The 12,974-nt window shown below is 49.2% G+C and overlaps 1 protein-coding gene across 3 annotated transcripts in view; it reads right to left on the reverse strand.

Moving 5' to 3' along the window:
- Positions 1-12,974, reverse strand: part of RNFT2 (ring finger protein, transmembrane 2) — a 47,106-nt gene that overhangs the window by 17,709 nt on the left and 16,423 nt on the right. The window lies entirely within an intron of this gene.

A 12,974-nucleotide genomic window follows, 5' to 3' on the forward strand; every position in this document is an offset into this window, starting at 1 on the left:
GGTTGCCTCCTGCATGAGCCCTGACCAGGGTCTGGGCCAGGGAGGAGCCTGCAACCGAGGTACATGCCCTTAACCGGAATCGAACTCAGGACCCTTTGGTCTGCAGGCCAACGCTTTATCCATTGAGCCAAACCAGCTAGGGCCATCACTAGTTACTACAAAATAAACACAAGTTGAAAATTTGCTTGCCCACTTTTTTTGTTGTTGCTGTTAAATCCTAGCTTGAGGATATTTTTCCCATTGATTTTTTAGAGAGAGTGGGAGGGAGGAGTAGAAACAGACAGAAACATCATCAATTGGTTGCCTCCCATATATACCCTGACCTAGGCTGGGGATTGAGCCTGCAAATGTGATACGTGCCCTTCACCAGAATCAACCCTGCAACCCGTCAGTCCTCGGGCTGTTGCTCTAACCACTGAGCACATGGCTAGGGTTGCTTGCCCACTTTTTAAAAAACGATTATAACAACTCCATGAGCCAGGGGCCAATTAGTACCCCCAATTTGTCTATGAGGTTCAGTTTCAGAGAATTCTATCATTCCATCGAGCCCACAACATAGGCATGTGCCCTGACCGGGAATTGAAACGTGATCTCCTGGTTCATAGATTGACGCTCAACCATTTAGCCGCCACAGCTGGGCTGGATACTCAATTTTAAAGACCAGAGTTGGTGAAGAACCTCCCATCCTCTTTCTCCCACCCCCAATTCTCTGTTAAGGTCCTCTCTCTGCTCTTCTAGCTTCCATGCCCAGGACCAGGAGGACGGCAGAGCGCATGCCGTTAGCTGGGATAGGCCTCTGGTGCTGAGGCCCCGGGGACCAGCTGACAAAGTCCTTGGGGCCAGGTGGGGCCCCACAGGAGTCAGTGGCTGTGAGAAACCTGCCCTTAAATAGCAGCCATCTGGTGCCCGGTTTCAACGGCTGTGGTTCCTTTGATTTAAGGGCCTTGGCCCGATGCACGAGGGCCCAGGCCACGTGTCGCAGCAACAGGTACATCAGGGGCTTCCTTACAAACAGGGCCATGCTCCCCGGACCCAGGAGAGGCCTCATTATACGGTGTTGATGATTCAGCCCGAAGCGGCCTGGGACCCTGTTAGCTGTCCCAGTCCCAGGGGAATAGACGTGCTTATCTGTCCCCATGCCAGCTCTAACCGTAGGCACAAATGCTCGGCCACACCGTCCAAACCTGTCTGTCTCCTAAAGCACTGGGGCGTGGGTGCCAGGGAGAGGGGCAGAAGGCACCTCCTTTCCAGCGGTCTAGAGCCCACAACAAGTCTGTCCTTTTCCTGGGAGGGGGACTTTGCCCAAGGATATGACTTCTGGGGCCTCAGTTTCCTCGTCTGTGAAGTGGGGGAATGTGGTAGGCTGAATCATGACCTCCCAAAGATGTCCACATCCTCATCCCTGGGACCTGGGAACATGTTACCTGGCACAGGTTGAATCTTGTGCACGAGCAGGTGTGAGTGAGACAGGACTTGGAGATGGGGAGATTACCTGGGATTATGTGGGCGGGGCTAAGGTCATCACCAGGGTCCTGGGCAGAGGAAGGCAGGTGGGCTGGAGTGAAGGGGGCAGAGGTCGAGGACATGTGCTTTTGTGTCTCCCTCCCCCACTTCTCTGTCAGTCCCCTGAAGGCAGGAAAGGGCTTATCCTTACAGCATAGAGTTAGTGGGCGCCGAACACCCTGTGCTGCCTTCTACAATACATCCATGACCTTGTTTGCTCTCACCGGCTGCCTCCTCGGCATGGTCATGTGACCTATAGTTCCACACACAGACGTGGCGATGGAAGCTCGGAGCTTTGAACTCACCTGAGGACACACAGCTAGTGGCAGAGCCAGATTCAAACCCAGACCGCTCGGGACCCAGCCCAGGGGCGGGCACGTGCAGGTAATTAGGTCTGACCTTGGCATTTCTGGGTCCCGAAAGAAAGAGCCAGGTCTGCCTAGCCTTAATGAGTTCTCAGCAGCGGTCTGGTTTTATCGCTGACACCCAATCTGCAACTTCCAGCAGAGTCCTGCCCCGTGCGGGTCATGGGAAGGCACAGAAAGAGAAACACCTACGGTAGTTTCCCACCCGCGGACGGGGCATCCATTCCCAGACCCCCAGTGGATGCCTGAAAAGTGGACAGCACCGAGCTCCTGTCCACGATGTCCTCTCCTAACACATATACGTAATTTAAAAATGAATCAGTCTAGTCAAGGGCACATGCCCGGGTTGTGGGCTTGATCCCCAGTTGGGGGCGTGCAGGAGGCAGCCCATCTGTGGTTCTCTCTCATCTTTGATGTTTCTATCTCTCTTCCTCCCCCTTCCCTTCTGAAATCAATAAAAAAATATTAAAAAAAAATAAAAATAAAAACGAATCAGTTTCTTACTGCGAATGGGGTCTCTCTCTGTGTGGATCTGATAACCAAGACAACTACTGAGAGACTAACGGGTGGGGAGTGTCTACAACACGGACACGCTGGACAGGGGTGACTCACATCCCAGTTGGTCATAGCAGGATGGCTTAAGATTTCATCATGCTGCTCATGATGGCACACCATCTAAAACTTATGAAGGGTTTATTTCTGGAATTTTCCATTTAATATGTTTGGGCCACACCAACTGCGGGGAAACAAAGTGCGAAAAGGGAAACCGTGGGGGAGGGGGGCTTCTGTATGCACACGTCACATCTCTGCTGCGTGTCGGGAATTGCTGAAAGTGCCTCCATCCGCATGGTCCGAACTTACCTTTTAGCTCACCTCAAATCTCCACTACAACCCTGAGAGGCAGACATTACCGCCTTTACAGACGAGGAGACCGAGGCACAGAGCGGGGAGGTGACTGGCCAGAGACATCCAGATGGGAAGAGCAGAACCGGGGTTCAAACTGGGATGTGCCTGCCCCTGGAGCTCACACTCTCTCTCATCAATTCTGGAACCCTCATGGATAAGCAGAGAGCTTGGAAATGTAAGCGGTGGGCTCCCTTGGGCCTAATCTTAGTTCCAAGGCCCTTCCTTCCCCTAGGGATAGGGGAACTCCTGGGGGAAAGGTGAGACGGGACAGTCCACCCACAGCAGTGAAAGAGGAAATGCGCAGAGCGGCCACCCCGCACGACTCCAGCCCCCACTCGGGGGCGAGGAGATGAAGTGGCCGCCTCCGAGGCCGCCTGGCTGCCTCCCTAACCATTCAGCTGGAGAAGAGCAAATAATCACCGCTTAGATGATTGGATCCAAAAACTATGGTACATTTACACAATGGAATACTATGCAGCCATAAAAAAGAAAAAATTCTCATCGTTTGCAGCAACCTGGATGGAATTGGAGGAGAACATGCTGAGTGAAACAAGCCAGTCAATGAAAGAGAGACACCACATGACCTCACTTATTTATGGATGATAAAGAACATTATAAACTGAAGAACCAAAAGATAGATATAGAGACAGTAAAGCAACAAGCAGACTGTCAAATTACAGCGGGGAGGTTGGGGAGATCTGGGGGAGATAAGAGATCAACCGAAGGACTTGTATACATGCATATAAGTACAACCAATGGACACAAAACTTGGGGGAGGGAGGGTATGTACGGGAGGGGGGGAGCATTGGTATATGTACAAAAATAATAATTTAATAAAAAAAAATAATCACCACTTAACTGGCTAATGACTTCCCACGGCACCCGGGGGGGGGGGGGGGTGGTGGTGGGGGGCCACCGCGCTCTCCCAATGTGGTGGGAACAGTCCAGCTGGGTGGGTCTGTGAGCCAGGAACTGGGGTCTGCCTGCCTTGCCCCGTATGCAAATTCGCACCAATCACTGTTCATTTGAGAATAACCACACACCTACCAGGTGCCATGGTGCCTAAGCATGAGCACGGCAGACGTCACCGTTGGAGATGTTCAACAGTTGTCATGCACATGCCTAACTGTTTCCCACTCTGTGCTCTGGGCCCGACTGTCCCCTCTCCCTGGTATGTCCGTCTGGCTTCATTTGGCCTGACTAGCTCCCACCCATCCTTTAAAACTCAGTCTCAAGGCTGCCCTATTTAGGAAGACTTCCCTGGAGGCTGGGGTAAGGGCTCCTTCTCTTCTCTGTTTTCCAAGAGGGCCCTGGAGTGCCTGCTTCTCTCCTGCAGCCCCACTGGACGTGAGCTCTGAGCTGGGAAGCCCTGGGTCTGGGTAGCTCCCACGCCTGGCAGGATGCCTGGCACTCTATTGTTGCCCAATAAATATTTGTAGAATGAACACATGACTGGATTTAATCATGAGACCCGAAACCAGTAACTTGGGGGCTTGACTCTTCGTCGCTAGACTAGGAAGGTCTTGATGGGTCTAACAATCTATGAACAAGAGGGCGGGGATGTTGCCCTGCCTCTGAGGGATGGCGAGGCCTCTAGAATGTCCAAAGTGGGCATTAATCACCACAGTTCGGCCCCCATCAAAGCCAGACCAGAGCCTTGTGCGTTTCTCCAGCCTCTGCCCAGGGGCCAGTGTACACATTCAAGGTCTCAACCTGCAGGGAACGTGAACTGACTCTGGCCCCCCTGAGCCCAAAGTGGACCTTGGAAGAATGACTGGCCTATTGCAGGCGTCCAAGGCTCTCTGGACCGCCAGGCACCTCACAGCCCGAGTGGGAGACCTCCCCTCTTCTTGAAGAGAGCTTCTCCAGCTTTCACATGCACTTGAACCTGGTTACAATGCAGACTGACCCGGATGCTGCTCCCAGGTGCCGAATGAATGAATGAATGAATGAATGCCCTCAGCCTCTGTGTTCCTGGGAGAGGTTCCAGGGGTCTTCCCGGATTATCAATGATGGGCAGGGAAGTAGGGGCACCGAGAAGAGCCATGGATCCCTGGGCCTGGTGGGTCCTGGTCCTTCCTATCCATTTATTCCCAGAGAAGGGCGGGTCTTGGGATGGGTGGCCACCCTAAGAGGGGTTGAGGAGGGCAGCTCTCCACTGTGACCATCTGAGCTGGTGAAAGGTATCATCTTTCAACCTGGAAAGTGATTTGCAAAGGCCCAGAGCTGGGGAGAGGCGGGCGGCCGGAGAGTCTAAATAGCAGCTGTGTTCCTAATTTCCCCAGGAGGAGGCCTGGCCGCCCCTCCTCCGTGCTGAGTGTTTGCCATTAAAAACAAACAGTATCATTGGGTTCAATATAAAATGAATTAAAGGAAATTAAACCGAGGGGGCCATGTGGCAAACCTTGTCTTCCATTGTCTGAAGTCGTTTTTCATCTTTCCCCAGTGGGAAGCAACAGCTTGGGGGGTGTGGACCTGCGCAGAACTCAATAAATAAATAAATAAATAAATAAATAAATAAATAAATAAAGCAGAGCCTCCCGACCCCCAGCCAGGCGGAAGCTGGGGTTTGGGAAATCCCAGGTGCCCGCTCAGGCCCTGTCCCTTCGGTATCCCTTGGAGGCAGAATGTAGCCTTTGAGAGTCTCCCAGGGAACGCAGGAAGGGAAAAACAAAACAAAACAAGATCCACAACAAAAAAATGATGTATGGCCCTGCAACAGACAGGGGCAGAGTAGCGAAGATTCTGGACCGGAGGGCCTGGGAGGCGAGGGCATGTGGCACCTGGATTGGTGAGGAGTGATTCTGACTGTCCCTCAGCCACAGAGGGAGTAGTGCTGTTGCCATCTGAGTTGGGGTAAACGAGTCGGAAGAGCAGGGGTGGGGAAAGATGGGCAGATAGGACTGCATAGCAGTTCAGAGTAAGGGTTCTGGAACTAGACTGCTGGCATTCAAATCCCAGCCCAACCCTGCTGTGTGTCCTTGGCAAGTCACTTACCCCCTCTGTGCCTCACTGGCAAACTGAAGATAATGAGAATATCTACCTCATAGGGCTCTTGTGAGGATTTAATTAGTTCATGTCTATGAAGCACTTAGAATGGTACCAGGCACATTAGCTATTTATTATTATTCTATTCCTAGTGGCCCGGTGCATGAATTCATGCACATTGAAAGGAAATTAACTAAAAGAAATATTTTAATATCACTATTTGCTCTTTCTCTATCATAGAAGTGTCAACCAAATTCACGATCGACAATGACAGATGGAAACACACATGTGCAACTGGTACAGTGAGAGCCTTATATGATCACACATACATGAGTCAACTTAGCTTCATATATATATATATATATATATATATATATATATATGGAATAAACTTGCTTAATTAGACCTCTTTCTGATTTAGCTAAACTTTTTCCAGACCAGTGAAACACCCCAACTTCTCTTTCAGGTAATTGTCAGCAACACAGTAGTAAATATCAACAAGAAGCAGATTATTATTGTAGCTCACGCAAGGAAGACAAAGGATAAAATATTTAACTGCAGCAGTGTTTGACTATATTCTGTGCAGTGAGAAAACCTGAAGTCATTTTTAAGGTCCACCATTTCTTACTTCTTTTTCAGTCGGGTCAAGTTTCTAAATTTTCTAAATCTCCGTTTTCTGAATAATGAAAAGAAAATAGGATTCTACCGAGTCTCCTATCTACCTACTCCAGGATTTCTGTCAGGATCAAATGAGAGAGGCATGGGAAAATGCTTCTCAGACATTTGGTTAAAGTGTAAAATGTTTCCACCTGACTATAAAGCAAGTCATGTTCCCAGGCTGAAGAAACTCCAAGGAGGCTAGTTGCTAGGGAAAAAAAGCCAGGAGTTGCTATGTGACGTCATTACCCGGAACGCACAGCCACCATTTCCTGGCTGGGCTGGGCTAGGTGGGCCACATTTTGCACCACGGGGTCTGGGCATCGTGGGCTGCGATTTGGTGACGTGTTGCTCCGGGTGGTAGTGAGGCCTGTATCCCACGTGAGGGAAGCTGAGTGTTGCTTTGTGGGTGCCAAATCTGTGGTGCCATTTCTCTGTAAATGGCCAGTGTGTGTCACTGCAGCTCCTGTGTTGAGCGTCTGCCCCCTGGTTGTCATTGCGTGTCATAGCAGCCAGTCGAACGGACACTTAGCATATTTGGCCTTTTATATGTATAGATAGTATCATAGAATATTTTTTATATTATTATTATGGGTCCCTTGGCAATCTGGACAACCTAACTTAAGTGAGAGCTCTGGCACAGACTTGCTGTGTGACCCTGAGTGAGTGAACAAACCTTCCTGGGCTCTGGTCCCTCATCTACAATCGTCCTGGGATAGAAACTCTTGGTGCTTCCCATATCCATTCTCCCCTTCCTCCTCCAATAGAAGCATCCTGATTTTTGCTCAGGTCCACTTTACGCAGCAAAAAAAGCTGCTCCCACCTCTCCATGCAGCCACTGTGACTAAGTGGTGGCCAATGAGATGTAAGTGAAAGTGATAGGAAGTCACGTACCAAGGGAGAGGAGCACTTATAACAGCTGATGCAAAAATCCTCAGTAAAACCGTAGCTCAGAATCCAGAAGCCTATCAAAAGGATAATACACCATGATCAAGTAGGGTTTGTTCCAAGAATGCAAAGCTTAATAGGAAATCTAATAATGCAGTTCTTTCATATGAACAGCTCTGAGGAAAAAAATCAAATGATTTTTGTGAAATTCAACCACCAGTTTTTTCTTTTAAAATTTTCAATAAATTGGATTAAATGAATATTTCCTTGGTCTAGACCCCCCAAATCGGCATCTTGTTTAATGGGGGATCGTGATGGTTAGTCTCTATTGAGGCTATGGTATCCAGTTTTGCAATTCAGGTGTTGCTTCAAAGTTATTTTGTGAATGGGATTAACATCTATAATCTATGGACTTTAACAGATTATCCTTGATAATCTGGGTGAGTTTCATCCAGCCCACTGAGGCCACAGAGCTCTGCAGATGCCAGAGCAGTCCATTTTCTCTACATGGAAGAACTGAAGTTAAGGCTTAGACTTCATCTTACACTCTGACACTGATTGGTAGAGGCTGCCTGGATTGCTGCATTGAGAAGTGAATTTGGGGGAAGCAGGCCCATGATAGATTAGTGATGCCTGCCACAGGCACAAGCTAATAAATGGCTGCTCCTAGACTGTTTGCCATTTCAGACTTCAGCACTTCTCTAGGGATCAGTTTATATCACCTGGCTACAAACTTCAAACAGAAAACTACAAACAGAAAACAGAAAGAATATCCTCGGGATGAATGTGATCGTTAAGAGACCTTGCTGCCTCAGGGCAGGGGTGGGGAACCTTTTTTCTGTCCATGTTTGGACATATAAGATCATTCACGAGCCACGCAAAATTATCAACTTAAAAATTAGTCTATATTTGGTCAAACATTTAATAACTTACCCCTAATGCCTTGGCAGGGCCAGACCAAATGACTTCCCTGCCTTATATGGCCCACGGGACAGGTGTTCCCCATACCAGCCTTAAGGGGACCTGGAGGATGAAACATCTAAGCTGAGTGCTCCAAAGAGGGAGGTCACCTGTCCAAGGTCCCACAGGAAATAAGGCCAGGAGCCAGGATGCGAACCTAGTTCTGCTGACTCAGGGTGAGGATTTTTCTACTCCGCAGTGCCGTCTCCATTAACTGGGGACCCACCCGAAAGTTCTTAGAGAAGTGCCTGCTTTTATTTCTCTCTGTCGGAGAAATGCACAGCAGCCATTTATTAGCTTGTGCCTGCTACCCCCTCTTTGGGAGGCTGAAGCAACCTTGCATTGAGAATGTTCTAGAACAGGGCTGGCCAATGGAATGTTCTATGATGATGTTGATGTTCTCTCTCTGTGTTGCCCAGCATGGTAGCCACTAGCCATGTGTGGCTGTTGAGCATGTGAAATGAGGAACTGAAATTTTTTATTTTTATATTTTGGTCAATCCTCACCTGGGTATTTTTCCATTGATCTTTTAGAGAGAGTTGAAGAGAGGGAAACAGAGAGAGAAACAATCGATATGTGAGAAACACATTGACTGGTTGCCTCCTGCATGCACCCTGACCAGGGCCAAGAGCCTACAACCAAGGTACATGCCCTTGATTAGAATCAAACCCGGGACCTTTGGTCCACAGGCAGATGGTCAATCCACTGAGCCGAACCGGCGTAGGGCCCAAGGGACTGAATTTTTAATTTAATGAATTTAGACTTAAACAGCCACTTAAACAGACTGGTGGCTGTTGTACTGAACAGTGCAGCTCTAGAACCCTGCTCCAAGAGTAATTTTCACAAAGGAAGGAGCAATGTGGACAAGTTAAGTTTTTAATTACTACTACCATTTAAAGTAGGGGCTGGAGTATATGATTCTGGTACAAGAGATTTGCCTTCTTTAACTAGGTTTGGGTTAGGTTAATATAAAAAGAAGCTTTACTTGCAAAGAATAAAGGAAGAGGATGAAGATCAGGATGGCCTCCTGCTCATTTTTACACTCTCAGGGTCTAGCATTGCCCCATAAGCAAACCGGTCCTCAGTGACTTCAGTGGCATTGGTGAGCGAGAGGAGGCCAAGGAGAACTCTACGTGGTGGGGAGCAGCAGGCCTGGCTTTAACCCCTTGATCACTTAACACGAGCCTCTCCATTCAGCCCATCACAACTATTGTGCATGGACTCCTGGGAGTCAAGACCGACCTAACGGTCCTCATTCCCTGGAGTCCACATCCTCGCTGGGAGACAGAAAATAAACATACAACGATCTGGTCATTTCAGATACTGGCACATGCTGATCAAATGGCTAGTGTGATAATGCAGGATGGCGACCGCCACTTTCCTCGGGGTGTTCTGGGAAGGGACAGGGTCTCAGAAGAAATGACACTGGAATGAGGCCTGACTGATGGGCAGGAGACGGCCATGGAGCACAGGGAAGACCTCCCCAGGCAGAGGGAGCAGTAAGTGGACAGGGTCTGAGAAGGAAGGCGCTCTGGGGGGGACCAGAAAGCCACCAGTGGCTGGTCCAGCACAAGCCAGGGAAAGAGTCACGGGTTGATGAGGTCGGAGACGTGGGCGGAAGCCAGATGAGGCAGGGCCAAGACGTATGGGTTATATACGTTTTCTCTCTTTACAATGACAAGTGGCCGCCCTAGACACCTAGCCAGCGTGATGGTTTGGCGCTGAGGTTGAAGATGAGTGGTCACCATTGTTAACCCCACCCCCATGTTGGCTGGCCAATGGCCATGGCTCTCCTGTGAGGCCCAGATGTGAGAGGACTCGGTGTCCCAAGGCACCTGGGAATAGGGGGCTCGCTCAGCCTTACACATCGGGGACCCTGGGACCATCAAGCAAACCCAAATACCAGAAGCCCTTCCAGGATAATAATTACGTTAAAAACCAACCCACCCTCTCAGCGGCTGGCATGGAGGCGCGGCAAAGAGCATCTGTGCTGTGAGCCATTAGGCGTCCCTGACAGATGTGCTCCTCTCCCCCTCACCCCCCCAGCTGCAAATGAAGACCCGTCTTTTCTTCCGCCCCGACAAGGATTGATGAGGATTCGGGAGAGCACTCAGACAGGCAAGGAGAGGCTGTGAACCTTTTCCAAGCCTGCAATTTATCTTGAGAAGACTATTCACATCACTTTCTACAGGCTGGATTATGCTCTGACCTGGCACATTAATCTCGCTGAATAAAATAATAATAATCAGAAAAAGGGAGCTGGACAGTTGCCAAGGGGACATTAATAACTGTCGCCTACACCTCGGTGGATCAGGGGAAAGGTGTCAGGTCCCGTCCCCGCCCCTCGCCCCCCAAAAGTATCCCCTCGAAGGAGAAGGAAATGAGGTAGCCACGGCGTGAACTTGAGGACATTTTATATAGATGGTGCACGGGAGCCCCCCTCTTCAGTCCACTCTGAGGGACTTCCCTAACGAATCCAGGGAACTGAGATGGGAGGGAGGACTGCCTGGTAACTCAGAGCAGGGGTTCTGCAGTCGGACCGCCTGAGTTCAAATCCTCGCTTGGCCACTTACAAGCTGTGTGGCCGTGGGCTGCCTTTTTAATCTCTCATTGTGTTTGTCGTCTCCTCTGAAAAATGGGGATGAAAACAGCACTTGCCAGGAAAAGCAAAATGGCGCAGCTGCTGTGAAAAGCAGATGGGTGGTTCCTCAAAAAAAATGAAACCCTGCATTTCCACAACCCAGAACAATCTTGTTCCAATAGATACTTGTCCACAAATGTCCAAAACGGCATTATTCACAACAGCCCCAGAATGGAAACAATGAAAACGTTGATTGAGAGATGAATGAATGAACAAGTGGTGGTCTAGCCACATAATGGAATATTATTCAGCCCCAAAAAGCTACATGCGAGTGAACCTTAAAAACATGATGCTAAGGGAGGCAGCCAGATACAGAAGATCATATAATATCTGATTCCATTTATATGAAACTAGAGGCCTGGTGCAAAAAATTAGTGCACAGTGGTGGGCAGGGGGAGGGTCCCCTCAGGCCAGCCTGCACCCTCTCCAATCCAGGACCCCTTGGGGGATGTCCAACTGCCGGTTTAGGCCTGATCCAGGACAGCTGGCTCCTAATCGCTCACCTGCCTGCCTGCCTGGTCACCCCTAACTGCCCCTCCCCCTACCAGCCTGATTGTCCCCAACTGCCCTCCTCTCCCTGTTGGCCTGGTTGTAGGCAGCCATCTTGTGAGGGTTAATTTGCATATTACCTCTTTATTATATAGGATGTCCAGAGCAGGTACATCCATAGAGACTGGAAGGAGATTGATGGTTTCCAGGGGTCATAGGGAGGGCAAGTGACTGTTAATGAGTGCAGGGTTTCCTCTTGGGGTGATAAAAATGTCTTGGAACCAACAGTGGTGATGGCTCCACGATACTGTGCGTTCAGTGAGTGCCACTGCATGGTAACTTTAAAATGACTGCTGGGCCATTTTATGAGAATTTTGCCTCAATAAAGAAACCCACAAAATGGCACACGTGCCTTGTGAGACAGTTGTCAGGAGGAAATGAGTTCGAACCTTTTTGCCCCATACACAGGGCTGACTCCATGTTAGCGGCTCCCAGTGCTCTCCATATTGTGACTATGAGGTTTGCAATCTTTGGCAAGTTATTTAACTCAGCTTCTGCTTTCTCAAAAGCGGTATTCCCAGCATCATCTCTCCTGGGTGTGTGAAGATTAAACAACAAATTCCACGAATTCATGGATTTTTGTCTCCATGGTTTGCTGATGCAACCCCAGTTCCCAGGACATTGCTTGGCATATAGGTGGCATCCAGCAAACATTTCTCAGACAAACGGCATTGCCTCACACTGCCTGGCTCAGGCCATTGCTCAGCAATGTTTAACCTGTATTTATTATTATTAGTTTGGCTGCCAGATCTCTTTGGTCCTTTCTAGCACAGAGAAATTAGTACCACTTTGCCTTGTGGATTTTTGCATCTTTGTGACAGAGGCGTTTGAACACCTACCAAATACAAGATATTTGAGCTGAGCTGAGAGTAGATATAAGCTTTCCCTGCTGCTGCAAGAGGCAATGGTAAGAGTTAGTGTAGCTGACTAGACGATCAATGCATCCACCTATCCATCCATCCATCCATCCATCCATCCATCCATCCAATCACTTGCCCACCCATCTATCTTATCCACCAACCTTCCTATTCAGCCTCCTACTTCATCCATTCACCCACCCAACTCTAATGCATATGAACAATGAACACTTCCGAGTACATACCAGATACTGGTGATCCATCAACAAACAAGCTAGATGCATTCATTTCCTGCTGTCACAGAGGTTACACTCAAGCAGAGAAGGCAGACAACTAACAAACAATTACAGTCAGGGTGGTGAGTCCCAGAATAGGGGGAGGATAGGGTGTGGAGTGATCTCAGTAGGGGCACCATTCCTAGTCTGAAGGGAAGATTTCTAAGAGGCTGTGATCTGCAGGAGCAGGAGTTAGTCAAGACACGTGTAAGGAAAAGGGTGTTTAAGGCAGAAGGATCAGAGGTGTAGTGGGTGGGAGACAGGGCAGCGGGTAGCCCACTATGGAAGCTGTACAGAGTGTGGTTTCCCTATACACCTGGCCAATGGGTTTGGTCAGATGTCACTCAAGATGGACGGCCAATTCCAAACCTCCTCTTCCACCAAC

The sequence above is a fragment of the Pipistrellus kuhlii genome, unplaced genomic scaffold, assembly GCF_014108245.1.
Source record: "Pipistrellus kuhlii isolate mPipKuh1 unplaced genomic scaffold, mPipKuh1.p scaffold_m20_p_20, whole genome shotgun sequence".
In the NCBI taxonomy this organism is placed as follows: domain Eukaryota; kingdom Metazoa; phylum Chordata; class Mammalia; order Chiroptera; family Vespertilionidae; genus Pipistrellus; species Pipistrellus kuhlii.